General features: G+C 38.2%; 1 pseudogene; it reads right to left on the bottom strand.

Annotated features, from left to right (window-relative positions):
• Window positions 1–7,430: 7,430 nt before the first annotated feature.
• On the bottom strand, window positions 7,431–8,192 carry LOC149138307 (calcium-transporting ATPase 2, endoplasmic reticulum-type pseudogene; annotated as a pseudogene).
• Between the last annotated feature and the right edge of the window lie 13,176 nt (window positions 8,193–21,368).

Below are 21,368 nucleotides of genomic sequence, written 5' to 3'. Positions count from 1 at the left end.
CACGCTATGTTATGACCCCTAAGTAAGCATTTATTGGGTTGAATGTATATGGTATGACCTTAAGAGGGGGCATATGTGGGGTTAAATGTAAAACTAATTTTGTAAATGTATATGTCATAGGGAAAATCTAGTGATGAGGGGGTCACATGTGCAATGTGTGAACATATATGCCAATAGAGATCATATACTCATTATTGAGGATATGTGATTTGGATGTATTTTGTATTTTGTATTTGGAGGAGTTTCTCCTATTCTTTGAAGATTCATTGTGTAATTCATCCCTCTTATATATATTGAAGTTGTGATTTGTGTTGACATTGCTATACATGATGTGTAGCTCTAGTATATTAAGTATTTGTACCACAACTTTTGGTATTAGCACTATGATAGTAGGGTTATTCTCATTAAGTGAAGACTTTGTGGCATTCTCTCTCTCTCTCTCTCTCTCTCTCTCTCTCTCTCTCTCTATATATATATATATATATATATATATATATATATATATATATATATATATAGGGAAGCTTTAGATTGAGAAATTTTCAAAAGATTGATGAGATACAACGAAGTACCTATGGTAATAATTCCAAGTTCTTATTTAGTATCCTTCGGAGATATATACTATGGAACTTAGGGTTTGTGAGTATTATTGAATACAAGTTTAAATGATTCACTTTGGTATTTTCACCATAGTTTTGTTTGTGAGAAGGCTTATATGGTGAAATTTTGAGGATTCTGAGGAGAGGTTGTTGGATTCACAATTGTACTAGGGGGGTGAATTTATACTATACAATTTTTACTTATTTAAAAACACTCAAAACACAATTTAAATTACAATCTCATAAGAATAATATAAGACATAATATATACATGTAAACCCTTCAAGGAGAAAACCAAAAACCTTCTTTTAATTGATTGATCTATGTAGGCACCAATCTATAAGAGACACCAACCCTCCCAGAGCTTTGATCTGCAACCATTTCTTCTTTGATCCAAGTTTTTATTCCATAATTCTTTGTAATCCTCTACATTCAACTCAGTTTCTATGATCTTTGAATCATTGATGTCTTTAAATTTTGTACTTAACTCATCAAATCATTGCACTACATTAGGATCTTCATTTACATTCAAATGGATGTTTTTTTATGTTGTTCTTTGACTCTTGTTTTTCATTAGACATCTACACTATTAGTTCTTTCTCACTTCACATGCACTCAATTTTCCACTTCACTTCAACATGCTTCAACAATTTGATTCCTCCCATTAGCATTATCTTCATCTCAACCTTAAAATTTCAATGTTCCCTCTTTTTTTGTTCATCGAGAATCTCAGTTCTATTTCATTTTTCATCATTTTTCATTATATATATGTATGGCATGTTTTTTTATCCAAGTGCAATGCGAGCACTTTTATTTTTATTTAAGCTCCCTTCTGTCCAATTGTTCTAAGTTATGGAGAATATATGCCTTATCACTATAACACATTCCTAGATAACATAACCAACCCTTGTTCCATATCAAGATATCAGATACACCTCAAACTCTTTAACACTAAGATCCACCAAAATAATATTTTCGTGTCCCCTCTAGCTCTTGGAGCTATACAATAATACACCTTGACCAACTACCGAGACTTGGCACTTACCGAGACTTGGGATATCAAATATTGTCAACTTCCTATGAGTTTGCACCATAAACCTTCTGAGGTACTGATATGCTAAGGGCTCTAAGCCCTTGACATTAAACCTAAGCCCCTTAGGACTAGGAGCATAACCAAGAGCTGATATATTGAATATGAAGAAAATCAAACTTATGTGTGCTTTTCCAAATCAACAATGTGGTGATATGGCAAGGGATATTTTTCCTCAAGCAATACACCTTAGTTCCTCATGACTAGGGGATGCAACCAGCTTCCAACCATATCAAATATTGGAAAATTGAACTTTCACATGCTTTTCCAAATCATTGATATGAAAATAGATCCCTCAATCTCTACACTTTAGCTCCTTAGGACTAGAGGACACAACCAGTTGCCAACCATATCAAATATTGGAAAATTGAACTTTCACATGATTTTCCAAATCATTGATATGGAAATAGATCCCTCAAGCTCTACACTTTAGCTCCTCATGACTAGGGGATGCAACCAGCTGCTAACCATATCAAATATTGGAAAATTGAACTTTCACATGCTTTTCCAAATCATTTATATGGAAATATGCCAAGTGATTTTAACCCTCAGGTGCTACACCTTAGTACCTCGCAACTAGGGGCTACAACCAAGTGCCAACTAGATCGAACATTCTTATAGGGGTTGCATCTTTTGGTAAAATGATAATATGTAAATATTTCAAGAGGGCGTATCCCTCAGGCACTAGTCCTTAAGCACCTCATGACGAAGGGATGTAACCAGGAGCCATTCAATATCAAATATCATGAAACTATGACTATGCATCTTTGCAAAAGACTAATATATTGAGGTTCTAAGGAGCACTTAACCCTTAGGAATTAACTCATTAGCTCTCTGAGACTAAGGACTATGACTAGGGGCTGTAGTATATTGGGATATCGGGTAATCTTGTGACCTCCTACATTGAGAACTATAGATATGTCGAGCATATAATAGACAAACCAACACTTGATGACAAATTCTCTGTCAATTTGTTTTTGTAACCCAGAGGAACCCAACAACCTGCTTGACATGTAACTACCATTAACACTCTTGGGGGCTACGATATGTCCTCCTCCTCGTAGCCTGAGTCACAACAGGGGGGATTTGAACCCAGGTCTTTTGAGTTTCAACAATCTCACATTTCTCGGATTAACCAATTACGCTGCCCCACCGCCCCCCTCTGGAATGAAAAATTCTCTATTTGTTAACAAGGGAAGAGAGGAAATTTTTTTTTCTTAAAGTTTTAACCTACTTTATATTCTTTCCTTAGCCGAAGACTTTGTCCCTTTCCACTTTCCATGTCCAAAGGTCTCCCACATTTCAACATATCAAAGGGTCTCCACCATTTCTTTGACATAAATGACAACATTTTGAAACAATGTCCTATTTTTTCATTGATGGAAACACCTCATAGAAATTAGGTACATTCTGGAAGAAATCCTCTTGTTGACACTTCTTCATTATGCCTCCCCCTATTTGCAATTTGTCATTCAATCTATAATTGCTACAAAACTTCCCCTATTTTTCAACAATCCTACATTAGTTCAAATTCCCTTGTATGTCTACAAGTTTATATTGTATTTAGTTGTAATGTGTCATTTATTTATGAAACCTTCCCTTTTAACGTTAATGGAAAATGGATGTTCCCCATGAATTGATGCATGTGCTCAATTGCATTTTTTCCCTATTTCCCATTACTCCCCATGAGAATATGATACACATGTCTATAAAGGCAATTATTTTTTCTCCTTATCTGTAACGAATAGCCTTTGATGATTTAATTGAATGAACAAGTCCATTTTTATTTATGAGGAAATTCAATAAGTTTCAATTATTTCCACTAACTCTTTTCCTATAGCTCACTCATGAAGTATTCTAACTTCTTGATGTGGTTTGAATAACTTCCATATCTCTATTTACCTATTACTTATGAGATGGGAGAGTTATTAGTCCCAACTTTTGTCTTGGATATTCAAAAATCTCCATGGGAAGAGATTTGGTAAATATATTTTCAATTTGTTCTTTAGTTATAATATATTGTAACCTAACAATTTGATCAACTACATGCTCTTTGAGGAAATGATGTTTGATAGGAATATTTTTTTATCTTGGAATGCATGATAGGGTTCTTTGAAATATCAATTTCAATTGTATTATCAAAGGTGATTGATATAAGTCAAGGAGGATTTACCTTAATATCCTTTAAAGTATTATTCATCTAGAGGACCTAAGTACAACATGTTATTGATGTGATACATTCATCTTTAGTTGTGGACAAGGAAATTGAGGTTTATTTCTTGCTCAGCCATGATACTAGGAAATTTCCTAAGAAGAATGCTGCTCCACTGCTTATTTTCTTGTCATCAACACCTCTTACCCATTCCATATATGTATATGCTATTAATGTCAAAGCTTTACTCCTTGAGTACCTGATAGTGGATTGTAATTACCTTTTTGATTGCTTATAAAGACAACCAAAAGAGCGTTCATTTAATTATCAACCCAGGGTTCATGGGGGAACTTGCGAACTGCCATGCATCATGGGGGAACTTGTGAACTACCATGCACCATATATGCTAGTGTTATTATGTATGTGTCTTCAAGTCATAATAACTGAATGATTGTCGTAGTTTAATATATAAAGATGCTTTTACAAGTCACTAAGTAATCTAAATCACACATTCAATTCAATATACACTTGTAGGAATGTAAAAAGACACCGTTTGACCTATCTTGCAAAAAGGTAAATTGCAAGAAACTAAATCACACTTGCAAAAAAAGTAAATCACACCAGCATTTAAAAGTGTCTTGTTCAAGTGTTAAGAGTGATATTGGTTGTTATAACTAATACGTAGTTGCACGTGCAATGGAAATGCATTCAATTACAAACCATTAACTCATATTCACTCGTAAATAAATTGAAATCATAAGCCAAATGAATAAAAAAACTAATGTAAATTGTTCAGGAAAATAGAACTGTTAAGTTTATGGAAACAAAGTAATGTTAACCCTACGACAGAGTTGTAGAAACAAATCTAACTCACACAATGTTGCAATTCTTTTAGGAAATCAATTAATGAGTGAATAAAGATAACATTAACACCTAAGATACAATAATACATGTAGAGTTGAGATTTGCAGCAATGTATCACTTTTGTTGTTTGCTATTACCACTTCTACTATTCATTATGACAAGTCTCAAAAATGGGGAAATAATTATGAATAGAAGATAAATGAATTTTCAATTTCAAATTGAAGATTTGTAACTTATTTATAATTCACCTGTTAACCAATTGAATGATTTGGTAGGTTTGGAACCAATGGTCGATTACTGGGAAATGAAAATTTAATAGAAATCTTAAACATCCAAAAGGTTCATCATGGGTAGAAAATACATATCTCAAGAATTTTAGACCGAGCAATTTTAAGTTTGTCAAAAAATTAAGGTTGTACAGGAAAGAAATAATATATTTAAGAGAAATAAATATTATATATATTTTGACATATATATTTGAGTGAGCCTAATGGTTAAGAGCATGTGTTTCCTCTTAAGAGGTCAAAGGTTAAAAAACCAGAGAGGTAGAATATGCATGCCTTCATAAACTTAGCAGTCAAATGGCTGCGCGGAGGTGGGTCCCTTGTCCTGCAAACAAGGGGGTCTCATACACCAATTTGGTGTATGGATTGGCTGTGTGATGCAACCTTAAGGTTGCACGACACTCATACCAATTTCCACCTTAAACTCCATCATGAGAGGTAGGATAGCCTACATACTAGTGCATGTTCCAACCACTTTCCTTTGTAAACAATTGGACTACCAACAACCAAAATTTCAAAATCTTTTGAATCAAAACCAAGGTATATCCTAGAATCCTTTAAAAGATTTATACCAAATTGTTTGGTAATTAAATGGAATAATGTGTCTCCCATCAAACACAAATTCACTTTCAGTCTCAGTGAGAAAATAAGAAACACCAAGAAAAGATCCTATCAACTATGCGTTCCTCCTCCAGATTTCTTCCCTCGTCCTTCTATGGTTCTGAGCCCTTTTCTTAGGATTGAGAGTCTATCTTTTTTATAAGGTCTTTGTGAGCATTTTCTCCCTCTGAGATGGGATTCCTAAATGAAAATGGTCCTGTTTGAATTATTCTGGTGCGATTTCAATGTTGTGCACTGTTAGGGAGTCAACGTTGCATACTTTGCGAGGAGAAGTTAAGAAAAAAAAACTCGAGAAACAAAACGCAAAATTATCAATCTACAGGGCAAGAAAGGTTTGACTTTCAAAACTCATTCCTAGCATCGAAGCGGTTAACGTCTTCCATCCTCCTTCCCGTAGCTCTTGAGAGACAATCTTTAAGCACATATCAGTCCATACGGTTCTCGAAACCCAGAAATTGAAACTTGCAAGTGGCAAACAACTAATTAATGAAACGCTGGAAGAAAAAACTATATCGAACTCTCATTTAGAAAAGAAAGTCATCTTGATAATATTACGAGGTGTTTCCCTAACCCTCTGGGCAGGAGTTTCAGTCGCAAAGCCATTCTCTGAACAGAGGAGACTAAATGAAGAAAACCCAATAAAAACTATCAAAACTAGAGAACCCCAATCAATACTGCAAGAAACAGACACGGTCTTGGAATTCTACACTGCCCGTAGGCTTACAAGTGCCTTGAGTCCTCCTTTTTTCCCCTGTCTCCCCCTGCTACCCCCTCTTCTCCGCAAATCAAAAAGAAGTTATACATATGTCATATCTAACTACTTCTTTCCACACATGAAGGAATTAGTTATATAGTTAGAATTCAATCCTATCTTCATCTAAACAAACTAGACCACTTGGCTTGATCTCCACATAGGGAGGATCACTTGCCATTTATTCCTAATTCTGTTCAGAATTAGACCACTCTTAACTACTTACACTTATTGAAATTAATACAAATTTAACAACTAAATCTTCCTCCAATCTTGCATTAGCCACAACATGTGACCACCCCGTCACATTGCTGGCCAGGTCTAGATGCTCCTGCATCAGACTCCCAAAGTTTAAATTAACCATGATCTCCTAATCATGCGTTTCTGATCTGTGTCCTCCTGGATCCCATACTTCAATTGGTAATTTATCTTTGGTTACTGTTGTTGTTGTTTTTCCTTCAAGTCTCCCTCCTTTGTGCTGTAATGCCCCATTTGCTATAGCATGACAGTTCTTTTCCTTCTTGATCGACTTTAAAATTTCAGCAGCAACCTCTGGTGTTTCTGCTACAACGCAAAGAGACCGGACCAAGGCATAGAGGGTAAGATGCCTTGGAAACTTCTTGTTCTCCATTGCCTTCAGGTAAATCGCATGGGCTTCATTCGGCCGCATGCCTCTACAAAACAACTGGATAATCTTACCAATAGTGGAGGCACAAGGAAAATGGCCATTCTTGTCCATTTCTTCAAAAACACTCCATGCCTCATCATAAAGAGAACTCATGCAAAGTGCCCAAATTGTTAAGTAATAGGACTTACTTCCAGGCTCGCATTTGAACTTATCAAACTGTTTGAAAACCTCTAGGGCCTCTTTGGCTCCCCCAGAACGACCCAGATATTGAATCAAAGTATTCAACACAGAATTATCAATAACTCCTTCGTGGTTTTCTGTGGTCTCTTCAATCAAACTTCTCAACAGATCCAGCTTAATCCCACCCTTATTATGCATAACTGAAATAAGGGAAGTCAATTCATAGGGACTTGGCACATAACCAGTCTGCTTGAATGCCCACTAAAGGAAACTAATTATTTGCTTTGTTTTAACAGCTGGGGTATTAATGACCTCGCCTACAAACTTCTTATTTAAATTCAACTCTAGAGTTTCGAGTTCTGCTACGAGCTCTTCGGCTTCCAGGTTCTTTTTAAGCAATCTCAATCGGTCGGGCAAGTCTGTCAAAATGACTTGGGCACCGAGAAGGGCTGCAACACAACCAACCAGTCCACAACCCGAGCCAAGTTCCACACACTTTTTGCCTTGAGGATTCAACACATTACAGTCAACAGCGTGCTCTTCCCTCTGCATCACATGATTATGTGAGTTTCCTTCCTTCAACATTCGAACTATTTCTTGCTTATGCTTAGGTTCAGCTCTGGAAAACATGCAACTACGTCCTCTTAAAATTTCTCGACGTTTGGCAACAGGAAGAGCCATAAACTCTCTTCCTATGAAGCTTCTATCCTGAAGATTAACTTCTGGCTCAAAAATCCCAATCTCATGACATATGGCTTCTGCTGTATTCTTGTCATCACCTGTAATAACCAACACACGAATTCCAGCTTCTCTGCAATCACTAATTGCTCTATGGACCTCTGCACGTGGAGGGTCCCTTATTCCTACAAAACCAGCAAAGATCAAATCACTTCCAATTGATGAGTAATTATCAGGATCAAGCAAAAGCTTGTGGGTAGGATGTTCCTCTCCATCATATGTAGAGAATTCATTAAGCTCTTCTTTATATGCAAAACCTAAACATCGTAGAGCTCCTGAAGTCATCCCTTTGAGTTTTTGTAGTATGCACTATCTAACGTCTACATCTAATTGAACAATTGTTCCATCAGATAGCTGAATCTTGGAGCTTCTCTCTAGCAGACTCTCAACTGCACCCTTCACCAGCAATGTGTTATTTCCTACATTTGAATTAACAATAACCCCCATTGACTTGCGCATTTGATCAAACTCTAAAGTAGCAACTCTGTGTTCTCTTTCACTCCACCACTCACAGCAACCTAATCGGATTTCTGCAGAAATTGAATGATCATCATCCTTTCGAGCCTTTACATGCTCCCCCAAACCTGGTAATTTCATCTTTTCTACTAGCACCTTCAAAGCTGCTTCAGTGGGAACGCCAATAGAGTAGTATTGATGACCAGTATATGCAATGCCTGCATCATTGCACAAAGCAACAATTTTTGCAATTGACTGAAGATTGGCATCCATTTGTCCTTCAAAGACATTCTCCATGTCGTCCTTCAAGTTTTCCAGGCCTTCAAACATGTCAAGCAGCTTAAAGACCTTCTGTGGCTCTCTCTGACTCACAGCAATGGTTTCCCCAAACTGGATAATTGCACCCATACCGCCAGCTGCAGCCAACTTCCCAAAACACTCCATCCATACCTCCTTGTCAAAACTCTCAAATATTTCACTGCACAAAACCTTTTCAAACCACATCAAATCCCTCACACATGCCCTTCCACATCAGCCGACTTCAGCTTATGAACAATCTCAGTAGAATTGTAGTTCAGGTAATAAGCTTTCATGGATTGAAAACTGCTCTTAACAGTCCTAATTCTAATTTCCCAATACAGTTTCAAACATGCCTGAGCCCTACCATTTCTCTTAAGGAACTCTGCAATCATCTGAAGGCTTTCAATACCAACAAACGCTTGTTTTGATTGGGGTATTTCACTACTTAACTTGAGGTCCCTCGGCAGCCTGTTCTCAAACATAATCGACATGAACGAGGACTCGAGATTCTTCACAGCAATATCTAGTAGCCCCACCATCATCTGGATTTCCTTTGCTTCCTAGGGCCCCAATACAGTCTTGCAACTTGCGGCTTCCATTCTCAGCTTCATTATTTTTGTGGCAATCCTCCTAAGTTGTCCTGTTTTCTACACTATCAATATCATTAAACAAATTCATTGGTTTACCTTCTTGTAGTACCACCATGGCATTGTTATTAGATTTCTGGTCTATACCAACCTCATCTGACTGTTTCACCCCAAATAGAATTTCATTCATGAACTCCTTCTGCTGCAATAGATTAGCACCTTCTTCCTCTAAAAGCGGTTCTTCATCATACTTCACCTCAAGAGTTTCATTCTGGTTTGTGACAGCTTCACCAGACTGTCCATTATCTTCTGCATATCCTGCAAACATACATAAACTAAGAGAATTAAAATCACAAGGCTTCATTGCCTCATGTGCTTCCCTTATCAACATATCTTCGAATTGTTCTGAACCATGCCAATAGTCCATGAGATCTTTAGCTGATCTCTCATTATCCTCTTCAGCCAAAATTTCACCTTGTTCTGGTCTACAAATGGAAACTTCCATTTCTGCTTCTGCTTCTCTGAGTTCCCCTGGTTCCTCTTGAGTACTTAACATCTGCTCATTCTTTCTCAATTCTTTTGCTATCTCTAACTTCACTTGCTGATTTCTCTTTTCTCATAGCCTCTGCCACTTTACTCTTTTCCTCATGATCCAACCATACTTCCGGACTTCTGCACTTCCCTGCAGCATCTCCATCAATATTCCAATCTGGAAATCTAACTCATCTTTCTCTCTGGCAAACTCTTCTTGACTCATCCTCATGCCATTTGCTTTGGCATCTTTCCTTCTACTGCAGCTTCTTTCTGAACCTCTGCTATGACTATCTGTAGTCATCTTCTTCTCCTCTCTTTCCATGAGCTCCTCTCTTCTGCAACAAGCCTCTGCAATAGTAAGTACTCCTTACTACAATATTACCTCACTAAGCTCTCCTCACTTAGTCTTTTTGTAAGCACAGTTCTCTATAGAGAACCTCCTCTTGAGCAACACCTTTGCTCCTCCTAGGCTTCTGCAATCTCTAACTCTCTCTTGAGAACACTTCAGTTGTCCTCTCTGTCCAACCTCTTGTTGGGTTCTTCAAGTTTACTACCACTTTACTATCAACATATTCTCCTTACTCTGTCTTCAATAACTCCCCTGGTTCTTCTCTCACAACTTCTCTCGCTGTCACCTCTTCTTTCTTCGCATGCAAAAAACTCTTTTCCGCAGGAAATATTTTCCTGCTCTGATACCAAAAACGATGCAACCTTAAGGCTGCATGACACTCATACCAATTTCCACCTTAAACTCCATCATGAGAGGCAGGATAGCCTGCATAACTAGTGCATGTTCCAACCACATTCCTTTGTAAACAATTGGACTACCGACAACCACAATTTCAAAATCTTTTGAATCAAAACCAAGGTATATCCTAGAATCCTTTAAAAGATTTATACCAAATTGTCTGGTAATTTAGTGGAATAATGTTTCTCCCATCAAACACAAATTCAATTTTAGTCTCAGTGAGAAAATAAGAAACACCGAGAAAAGATCCTGCCAACTGTGCGTTCCTCCTCCAGATTTCTTCCCTCGTCCTTCTATGGTTCTGAGCCCTTTTCTCAGGATTGAGAGTCTATCTTTTTTATAAGGTCTCTGTGAGCATTTTCTCCCTCTGAGATGTGATTCCTAAATGAAAATGGTCTTGTTTGAATTATTCTGGTGCGATTTCAATGTTGTGCACCGTTAGGGAGTCAGCCATAATCCGTTGCATACTTTGCGAGGAGAAGTTAAGAAAAAAAAACCTCGAGAAACAAAACCCAAAACTATCAATCTACAGGGCAAGAAAGGTTTGAATTTCAAAACTCATTCCTAGCATCGAAGCGGTTAACGTCTTCCATCCTCCTTCCCATAGCTCTTAAGAGACAATCTTTAAGCACATATCAGTCCATACGGTTCTCGAAACCCAGAAATCGAAACTTGCAAGTGGCAAACAATTAATTAATGAAAGGCTGGAAGAAAAAAACTATATCGAACTCACATTGAGAAAATAAAGTCATCTTGATAATATTACCAGGTGTTTCCCTAACCCTCTGGGTAGGCGTTTCAGTCGCAAAGCCATTCTTTGAACAGAGGATACTAAATGAAGAAAACCCAATAAAAACTATCAAAACCAGAGAACCCCAATTAATACTGCAAGAAACAAACGCGGTCTTAGAATTCTATGCTTCTTGTAGGCTTACAAGTTCCTCGGGTCCTCCTTTTTTCCCGTGTCTCCCCCTGCAGCCCGCCCTCTTCTCCCCAAATCAAAAAGAAGTTATACATATGTCATATCTAACTACTTCTTTCCACACATGAAGGAATTAGTTATACAGTTAGAATCCAATGCTATCTTCATCTAAACAAACTAGACCACTTGGCTTGATCTCCACGTAGGGAGGATCACTTGCCATTTATTCCTAATTTTGTTCAGAATTAGACCACTCTTAACTACTTACACTTATTGAAATTAATACAAATTTAACAACTAAGTCTTCTTCCAATCTTGCATTAGCCACAACATGTGACCACCCCGTCACATTGCTGGCCAGGTCTAGATGCTCCTGCATCACTGTGACCTTAAAATTGGATTATATATATATATATATATATATATATATATATATATATATATATATATATATATATATATATATATATAGATATATATATATTGTTAGGTTCCTATACCAATAGGAGTCGTAATTTTTGAATGGCTGAGATTAAACCTGTAATATGTACATACCTTTGCTTTTTGCAAATGTTTTCCATATTTATAATAAAAAAAAAATGTAAAGAGGGTATGTCCTAAAAGAAAAATCAAAGGAAAAAAAAAGAATAAAATGGTAAAAAAAAGGTGAAAAATATGAACCCCAATAAGGAAAAGACCATGAAAGTGTGCAAGTCAAAATGCCACTACTTTTTACTTTTTGTGCAAAATAAATGATTGTGTGCAGCTTGTAATCTTTGCCACAATCCATGATAGTCAAAATGTTTAAACTTGGCTATTTCATGTTTCAATTTCATGTTCATAGTTAGAGAATAAAATCTGACCAAACTGTTTAATCTTGGCAGATAAGTAGATTAGGTAGAGTAAATAAAAGGAGCTCAACTGTTTAATTCGAGCCCTTGGATGTAATAAGGTTAGATTTAGTTAGTTTACTATTGTAAAGAAAAAGAAAAATGTTAGAAAATTATATATTACGGAGCAATGGAAAACATAAAATATTGTAGAAATATAAACACAGAAAACGCATAAAACAAGAGAGACACAGATATATGCGGTTCACCCTGTTTGGGCTACGTCCACCCCGAACAACTAGTCCTTCCTTTCTATTATCCAGAAAAATGAAGAGACACAACCTACAGCAGATCCGCTGTAATATCCTCTGTTTTCTCTCATAGTCTCACCTCTCTGTTTCTCGCTTAAAGAATACACATCTATTACACAGCCTCAAATACAATACCCTCATACAAAGAGAGGGGTTTCCTTCTAGGGTAAAAAACCCTAAACTAAACATAAGTTCTACCGTCAGATCATCCGCCTAATGAACGACCCAGATTGACTAGAAATTACTATACTTTTACAAGGCAATTTTACATCTATCTTTAGCTTCGGGGGCGCTGCCCCCAAACCCTCATCGGAGGACCACTGGCCCCCAGACCCCTTAGCCGGGGGGGATCGCCCCCCCCCGGACCTCCGCGGGGGGGACAAATCCCCCCAGCACCCCCCCGTGTAGAGGGGTGTACAAACTTCCTGGGGTATAAATCCAGCTGAAACAAAGACCTCTGAACAATCATGCTCCACACACAATAATCTCCCACTTGGAGAATGATTGTAGCAACTCCATCGCTGCTTCATTTGCTGGACAATGACTCCTCTTTGGACTTGGTTGTTTCTCATCTTCATCGTCATCCTTGAAGACCAATTGAAACTGAGCATATTCTCAGTTTGTCCCTGGTTACAACTTTTGTTAGCATGTCTGCAGGATTCTGGCTAGTGTGTATCTTTTCCAGCTTCAACTCTCCATCTTCCAACATTGATCGTATGAAATGGTACTTGAGCTGTATGTGTTTAGTCCTGGAATGAAATGCTGAGTTCTTTGCAAGATGAATGGCACTTTGGCTATCACTGTATAACGTGCCCATATCATGCTCCTTACCTAATTCACCCATAAACCTTTGTAACCAAATCATTTCTTTACTAGCCTCTGTAGCAGCAACATACTCAGCTTCTATTGTTGAAAGTGCAACAACACTTTGGATTTTTGAAACCCAACTGACAGCTGTTCCACCAATAGTAAATACATATCCTGTAGTGCTCCTCCTGTTATCTTTGTCACCTGCCATATCTGCATCAACATATCCCTGTAGAGAAATGTTTGCACCACCAAAGCATAATGCTTGATTGGTGGTACCTTTCTAATATTTGAGAATCCATTTCACTGCCATCCAATGTTCCTTTCCTGGATTGTTCATGTACCTGCTTACAACTCCCACTGCATGTGCAATATCAGGCCTTGTGCAGACCATTGCATACATTAAGCTTCCAACTGCTGATGCATATGGAACTTTAGACATATAATCCATGTCTTCTTGGGTCTTTGGGAACATTTCCTTACTAAGTTTGAAATGGCTAGCAAAATGTGTACTAATTGGTTTTGCATTGTGCATATTAAATGTTTTCAACACCTTTTGTATGTACTCATTCTAAAACAATGTTAATTTGCGATTTTTCCTGTCTCTAGTGATTCTCATACCAAGGATTTGTTTTGGAGCTCCCAAATCCTTCATTGCAAATGAATTTGCCAATTTTCTTTTGAGCACATTTATTTCCTGCATGTTAGACCCTGCAACAAGCATGTCATCTACGTACAATAACAATATAATATAGCTGCCATCATTTTTCTTTTTCAGATAAACACAATGATCAGAGTGACATCTAGTGTAACCTTGTTCAGACATAAACTTGTCAAATTTTAGATACCACTGCCTTGGAGCCTGTTTTAAGCCATACAAGCTCTTCTTCAACCTGCACACTAGTTTCTCCTTCCCTTTCACCTCATATCCTTGTGGCTGTTGCATACATATCTCTTCCTCCAAATCCCCATGGAGAAAGGTTGTCTTTACATCTAACTGCTCAAGATGAAAATCTTCAGCTGCTACTAGACTTAAAATAGTTTTGATTGAAGTCATTTTAACAACAGGAGAAAATATTTCATCAAAATCATTATTGTTCTTCTGTGCAAACCCCTTCACCACAAGTCTAGCTTTGTACCTCTATTTTCCTCCATCTTCTTCCTTCAGCCTATAAACCCATTTATTCTTCAATGTAGTTTTTTTCTACAGGCAACCTAACTAAGTCCCAATTCTGGTTATGCATTAAGGAGTCCATCTATTCTTCCATGGCTACCTCCCACTTCTTCCTGCTTTCAACCTGCATTGCTTCTTCATAACATTTGGGTTCACCAGAATCAGTCAACAATAAATAATATATTGAAGGAGAGTATCGTTCAGGGGGTCTACTTATCTTGGTAGATCTTCTAACACCACTTTCAGGTGTTTGGGGTGCCTGTTGCTGTTGTGGTGGTTGCTGTTGTTGTGGTTGTTGATTATTATTATTTTCAGGCACCTTTACTTTTTCAGTGATTGTGTGTTCCTTGTTTTCCTTTCCCTGTTTCTTTTCGTGCAACTGATTCTTATACAAGACCTTTTCATTGAATATTACATCTCTACTCCTAATGATTTTGTGATTTTCATAATCATATAAGCGATAACCAAAATCATTAACACCATATCCAATAAAGGTACATTTCTTTGACTTTACCTCAAGCTTTGTTCTATTTTCTTTATCAATATGGACAAAGGCCTCACAACCAAAAGGCTTTAAGAAATAGTAGTTTACCTTTTTACCTGTCCATGCTTCCTCTGGAACACCACCATCCAAGGAACTTGAAAGCTCTCTGTTTATTAGATAAACAACAGTATCTACAGCATCTGCCCAAAACTATAAAGGCAATCTTGCATGCAATCTCATGCACCTTGCATGCTCCATGATTGTTCTGTTCATCCTTTCTGACACACCATTTTCTTGTGGTGTTCTTGGAACTATCTTCTCTCTGCGAATTCCATTCTTTGAACAGTACCTATCAAACTCTTCGCTGCAATATTCACCTCCATTGTCTAATATAAGACACTTCAATTTCTTTCCTGTCTCAATCTCAACCAAAGCTTTCCATTTCTTGAAAGTATAAAATACATTAGATTTATTCTTAATACAATAAATCCAAGTTTTTCTAGTTGCAACATCAATCAAAGTAACATAATAATGAGAGCCACCGAGAGATGATACCTGAGCAGGTCCCCATACATCTGTATGCACAAGCTCTAATTTTTTCGCTCTTCTTTTCTTTCCCAACTCTAAGAAATCTGACTCTCTTCTGTTTTCCATAAATGCAATTCTCACAGAAGTCCAAATCAACATTCTTCAAACCTGGCAACAAATTCCTTGAGTGAAGAATCTTCATTCCCTTTTCACTCATGTGTTCGAGCCTATGATGCCATAATGCTACATCTGCTCCTTTGGAAGTTAAAGCATTAACAGAGTTAAAAATACCATTGCATAAATACAATGTACCAACCTTTTCGCCTTTTGCTATTACCAAGGATCCTTTGGTGACCTTCCAAGATTTATCTGTGAAAGTTGTCACACAACCTTCACCGCCTAACTGCCTTGTTGAAATCAGATCTTTCTTTAGATCTGGAACATGCCTTACCTCCTTTAGTAGCCATTGGTTTCCATTCTGATGTTTTACAAGAACCTTACCCATTCCAACAATTTCACAGGGTTTATCATCACCCAAACGAACTTGTCCAAAATCTCCTTGAACATAGTCATGAAAGTATTTCTTATCATGTGTGGCATGGAATGAGGCCCCTGAATCTACCACCCAGGAATCAGTAATATTTTCGAAAGAAAGAATCAAGGCATCTTGTAACACCTCACCTGTCACATTTGCTTCATGATTGTTTTCTTGCTGTGCATCTCCTTCTTTTCCCTTTTGAGATATACAGACTTTCTTTAGGAGTCCTTTCTTTCCACATTTCTAGCACACTATCCCCGATCTGGACTTGGATCTTCCTTTCCTTGATTTACTGTGATATCCTGAGCTCTTTCATCTTTCCATTTTTCTTCCCCTAGACTCTGCACTCAAAGCATTACCTGATGTCTCACCGGAGCTTTTCCATCGCTTTTCCTCGCTGAGGATAGCACCGACAACATCATCAAACTTTAAAGTACTAGATCCAGACACAGAGTTACTAATGGCCATTGCTAAACCATTCCAACTTTCTGGTAATGAGCACAAGAATAACAGAGCTCTAACTTCATCATCAAAGTTTACTCCTGTAGAACATAACTGACTTGTAACAGTATTAATATCATTTAAATGATCTGCAATAGATCCACCTTCTGACATCTTCATATTAAATAACCGTTTCATGAGAAATACCTTGTTTGAGGCCGAGGGTTTTTCATATAGTTTCTCCAACGCCTTAATCAAACCCTCTGTCATTGTTTCCTTCGAAATGTTGAAGGCGACCAATGCTGCGAGGCACAACCATATTGTTTCGAGTGCCTTTCTATCGAGAAAGTTCCATTCTTCATCTGTCATACCTGTCGGCATCTTTTTTTTCTGCCCAATGGTAGGTATAAATCTTTCTGATACAGATAATCTTCCATCTGCATCTTCCACAGCGAGAAGTTTTGGACATTAAATTTCTCGACCCTAAACTTACCATCTTCCAACATTGCTCCCACTCGAATGAGGAACCCTTCTCTCCTACGAGTTTATCAGCCAAATAGACCTTCGGCTCTGATACCAGTTGTTAGAAAATTATATATTACGGAGAAATGGAACACATAAAATATTGTAGAAATATAAACACAGAAAACGCATAAAACAAGAGAGACACAGATATACGTGGTTCACCCAGCTTGGGCTACGTCCACCCCGAATATCTAGTCCTTCCTTTCTATTATCCAACAAAATGAAGAGACACAACCTACAACAGATCCGCTGTAATATCCTCTGTCTTCTCTCACAGTCTCACCTCTCTGTTTCTCGCTCAGAGAATACACATCTATTACACAGCCTCAAATATAATACCCTCATACAAAGAGAGGGGTTGCCTTCTAGGGCAAAAAACCCTAAACTAAACATAAGTTCTACTGTCAGATCATCTGCCTAATAAACGGCCTAGATTGACTAGAAATTACTATACTTTTAGAAGACAATTTTACATCTATTTTTAGCTTCGTGGGCATTTCCCCCGAGCCCCCACCGGGGGACCACTGGCCCCTGGACCCCCCAACCGGGGGGGATCGGCCCCCTCGGACCCCCACGGGGGGGACAAATCCCCCCCGCACCCCCCCGCGTGGAGGGGTGTACAAACTTCCTGGGGTATACATCCGGCTGAAACAAAGACCTTTGAACAATCATGCTCCACACACAACAAAAAATGTTTGATAAGGGTTTGCTAGCTCAAATGCGCCCTAATAAAGAGAAGTAAAAATGGTAGGATGAGTAGATGGGTAAGTAGAAGAAAGGTTGCAGAATTTTGATGATTGATTAGAAAAAAGCATGTGCATCATCTTTTTCAGCATAAAAGTTCCAAATGTGAATGGGCACTCAAGCATGCAGATGAATATCAAAGTCAATTAATTAACTCCCTTCATTCATTTTCACCTTTTACTTAACTAATTTCCCAAAATAAAGATCAAGGTACCTAAAAACCCTAAGTCAAAGAGGCTCAGAGCATTTCTCTGACTTTTGGAGGGACTGGACCCTCAGCTCAATGACTTATAGGTTATAAGTACTAAAATCCCCTCATAAACATTTACCCCCCTTCAGCTCATTCATTCTTCCTAATAAATCCCTTTTCCTAAGGTTAAAATCCTATTTTTCCTAAGGAAAAGCAATCACCCTCCATGAATACCCTTTTTTATAAAAAACCCACAAAAATACACTTAGCCTAAGTTATAATGTTTCTATGTAAAAAGCAAATGAATTACAAAAACACATTATGCTTAGCACAATCCATTTTCTACCTTTTAAACTTCTGATTTTATTTATATTTATTAAATTCCCGAAAAAACCCCCCTTTCTCGTATATATTTTCAAACCCCTTTAATATTAATATCCTTACCTTGAAGTTTGAAATATAAACTTTATATTACCCGAACCTCGACAAAAGACATAATTAATTGATCTGCGATTAATTAAAGTCAAACCATCCATCAATGAAATATTGCCCGATATATTAACCTTCGCCTTAATCCTGAATTAAATTAAAACCACCGCGTTTAAGTGCCCGCCGGGCCTCTCCATTACTTCCCGTGCAACTCCTGCGCCTGACCACCATACGATCTCCCCCCTCCCCATCCGACGGTCCATGTTGATTTCGTAAGGGCCCTCGAAGCGACGTGGCGCTTGATGAATGGAATTGGGCGGCCTTCCCCCAATACCGCCAAATTCCCAAAGTCTGTGCGAAATAAACCACTTACCGCCAGCCTGCTACCCGCCAAAATAGTCACTGTTCACCCCGCTACGCGACAAATTGTCATTGTACACCCATACCTGCCAAATTGACTTTTCGCGCATAAATCCAAAAAAGCCCCAAATCATTGTTTTATCGTTTTTTAACTATAATTTTCCATGCACGCGCCTGTGAACATTGAAAGTTGTCAACCCACGTACACTTGCACTCTGAAGATGCCAAAAGCTCCCAGATTGCCTTCCAGCCTGATTGAAGCCTTTTCAACCGTTCAGAATTGCCAGTTACCTGGTTCAGACCCAATTTACTCCAAATTCCAGGTATTTAAGCCAAAATCCATTGAAAGCCCTGTAAATTTCCGAACCAGTCTCTAAGTTTTCTTAATTGAAATTAAAGGGGAACTTTAGTAACTTAAAACCCACCTAGAATTGAACCACCATTACCTTAAAGACTGGAAATTTTCCTTCCCCATTCTTAAATCCACAAGAACTAAGAATGGCAGCCCCAATTGCAATGGATGTCAGGCCAATTACCACTCCTCACCTGGACCTAGACTACCTTCCCCTTGCTGACAAAGATTTCCAAATCAAGGACACCTCTGTCCATGAATCCCCTCTCAAGTTATATTGTCGATACAGAGACCAATACCTAAACCATGCTCACAAAATAGGTCTTTGGGAGTCTAATTTGCCCAAGTACCAATTCCCTGAGGTGCACATCTTTCCAGAGATTTTCCATTATTGCCATGCAAACTACATTGCCAGTCAAAGGGCAGTGATGTCCCTTGACCAAACCATACTTTTCACCATCACTGCCGAATCACTCAATGAAATGCTGCAACTACAACCAAGGCAGAACTTAACCCCTATTTCAATTGGAGACCTACTAGACAAATTCCCCAAGCTTACCACTACCAAGCTTGCTGAAATGTTCCAATCTTTTATTGTAGAAGAAAAACACATCCCAAAAGATCCTCCCCCATACATATATACCATATTTTCTCAATTTGGTCAGGACATAGTAGCAATGATATCTAGTATCTTAGGCTATACCACCAGTGAGTACATAGATGAAATCATCTTAGCCTTCATGTCCATTTTCTCTCCAGGACAGCCTCCTGTTGTCATGTATGATTATGCCAAGTTCATAGCTGACAAAATGCATGACCAATTCCTTAGAATGAGTACTGAGAGAGTATTTAAGTATTCTTCAGTTTTGTACCACCTTTTCTTATATTACCAAGCTGACAAGTTCCCCTTCACTCTCCAAAAGCTTGATACTAAAGGTCATCCTAGGTTAGTGATTTTTTGGACTCCTTTGATCCATAAGTATGATTCCCCATATCCATACACAAACTTCATAGATCTTTTTGTACATCCAGTAGTGACCATGCTACTAGGAAGTCCTCCTCCAAGAATCAGTTCAGATATTAGGAGGATCCTGTAGCTGTCAAAACAACACAAAGCGGGATATTGGTACTTGTACCAAAATCACACAGAAATTAGGATCTATAGCTGTGAGTTGGCCCCATATAAACTGCCCAGATACCTCCCAATGAGGTTATTTGCTCTGGAGTACTACAGGAAGATAATCAACTCAGATGAGGTGCATTTTATTAAGGCCAAAAAGAAGGCCCAACTCAAAATCAAAGATAAACTAGGCCCCTTTGTATGTAGCAGAGAAGCTGGAAGAGAAGCAGAGAAAATCCTCCAGAGACTTAAACTAAAACAAAGCTTCATGTGGAGATATGATCCCTGTGACTTCATCTGCAACAGAAGACAGAAAAAAAGATGATTTCCTAGATTCACCACCGAATCCCTGAAATAGAGAAATATACAAATCAATTGGAATGGGTGGAGAATACTTTAGTAGACAGGGATAGCACTGAAGTTGTGGTTGAAAATGCTCTAATTGATCTAGAGAAAAGGCTTGATGAGGGTTCTTTCCTGCAGGTTCCAAGAGTATCTCAAGTCCAAGGAGAGTCTCAAATCCATGAAGAATCACAGGCACAGGGAGAATCTCAGGCACAAAGTGAATCACATATAAAAGAAGAATTCCAGGTGCAAGAAGAGTTAGAACAGCTAGGCCTATCAAAGGAACTAAATCAAACAGGTATACCAAAGACCGTGAGTACTCCCCCTACCTTGAAAACTCCTATAAATGAGGAGAAAAACCTCAAAAGAAATATGGAAGAGGCCACTACATCAGGCAGAGCAACCACGCAGACATATGCAGAGACCAGCCTGGTCAAAAGGCAAAAGTTAAATCCTGTTTCTGAACAGGAATTCATAGAAGAAACAGTTGAGGCCACCAGCACAGAAAAAGAAATAAGTAGGCCTGCCACTCCTTCTGGGGGCACACTAGAACCTTTCCCATCACATACTCAGATGTTGGAAAGGCCGCAAAGTGTTGAAGTGTCCTCATTTAGGATGCCAGCTGATAGGGACCAAGACATCAGAGAAAGGTACAAGGATATAAAGGCCAGGAATGAGAGGCTAAAAGCCCAAACTTATGCACAGTACCTAAAGATGGCACCTACAAACTAGACAA

The sequence above is a fragment of the Pinus tabuliformis genome, chromosome X (genome assembly GCF_031772625.1).
Source record: "Pinus tabuliformis cultivar Carrire ecotype Pingquan chromosome X, CPIR1, whole genome shotgun sequence".
Lineage (NCBI taxonomy): Eukaryota > Viridiplantae > Streptophyta > Pinopsida > Pinales > Pinaceae > Pinus > Pinus tabuliformis.
The sequence above is the reverse complement of the archived record's forward strand: the minus strand, read 5'-3'. Positions and strand labels throughout refer to the sequence as shown.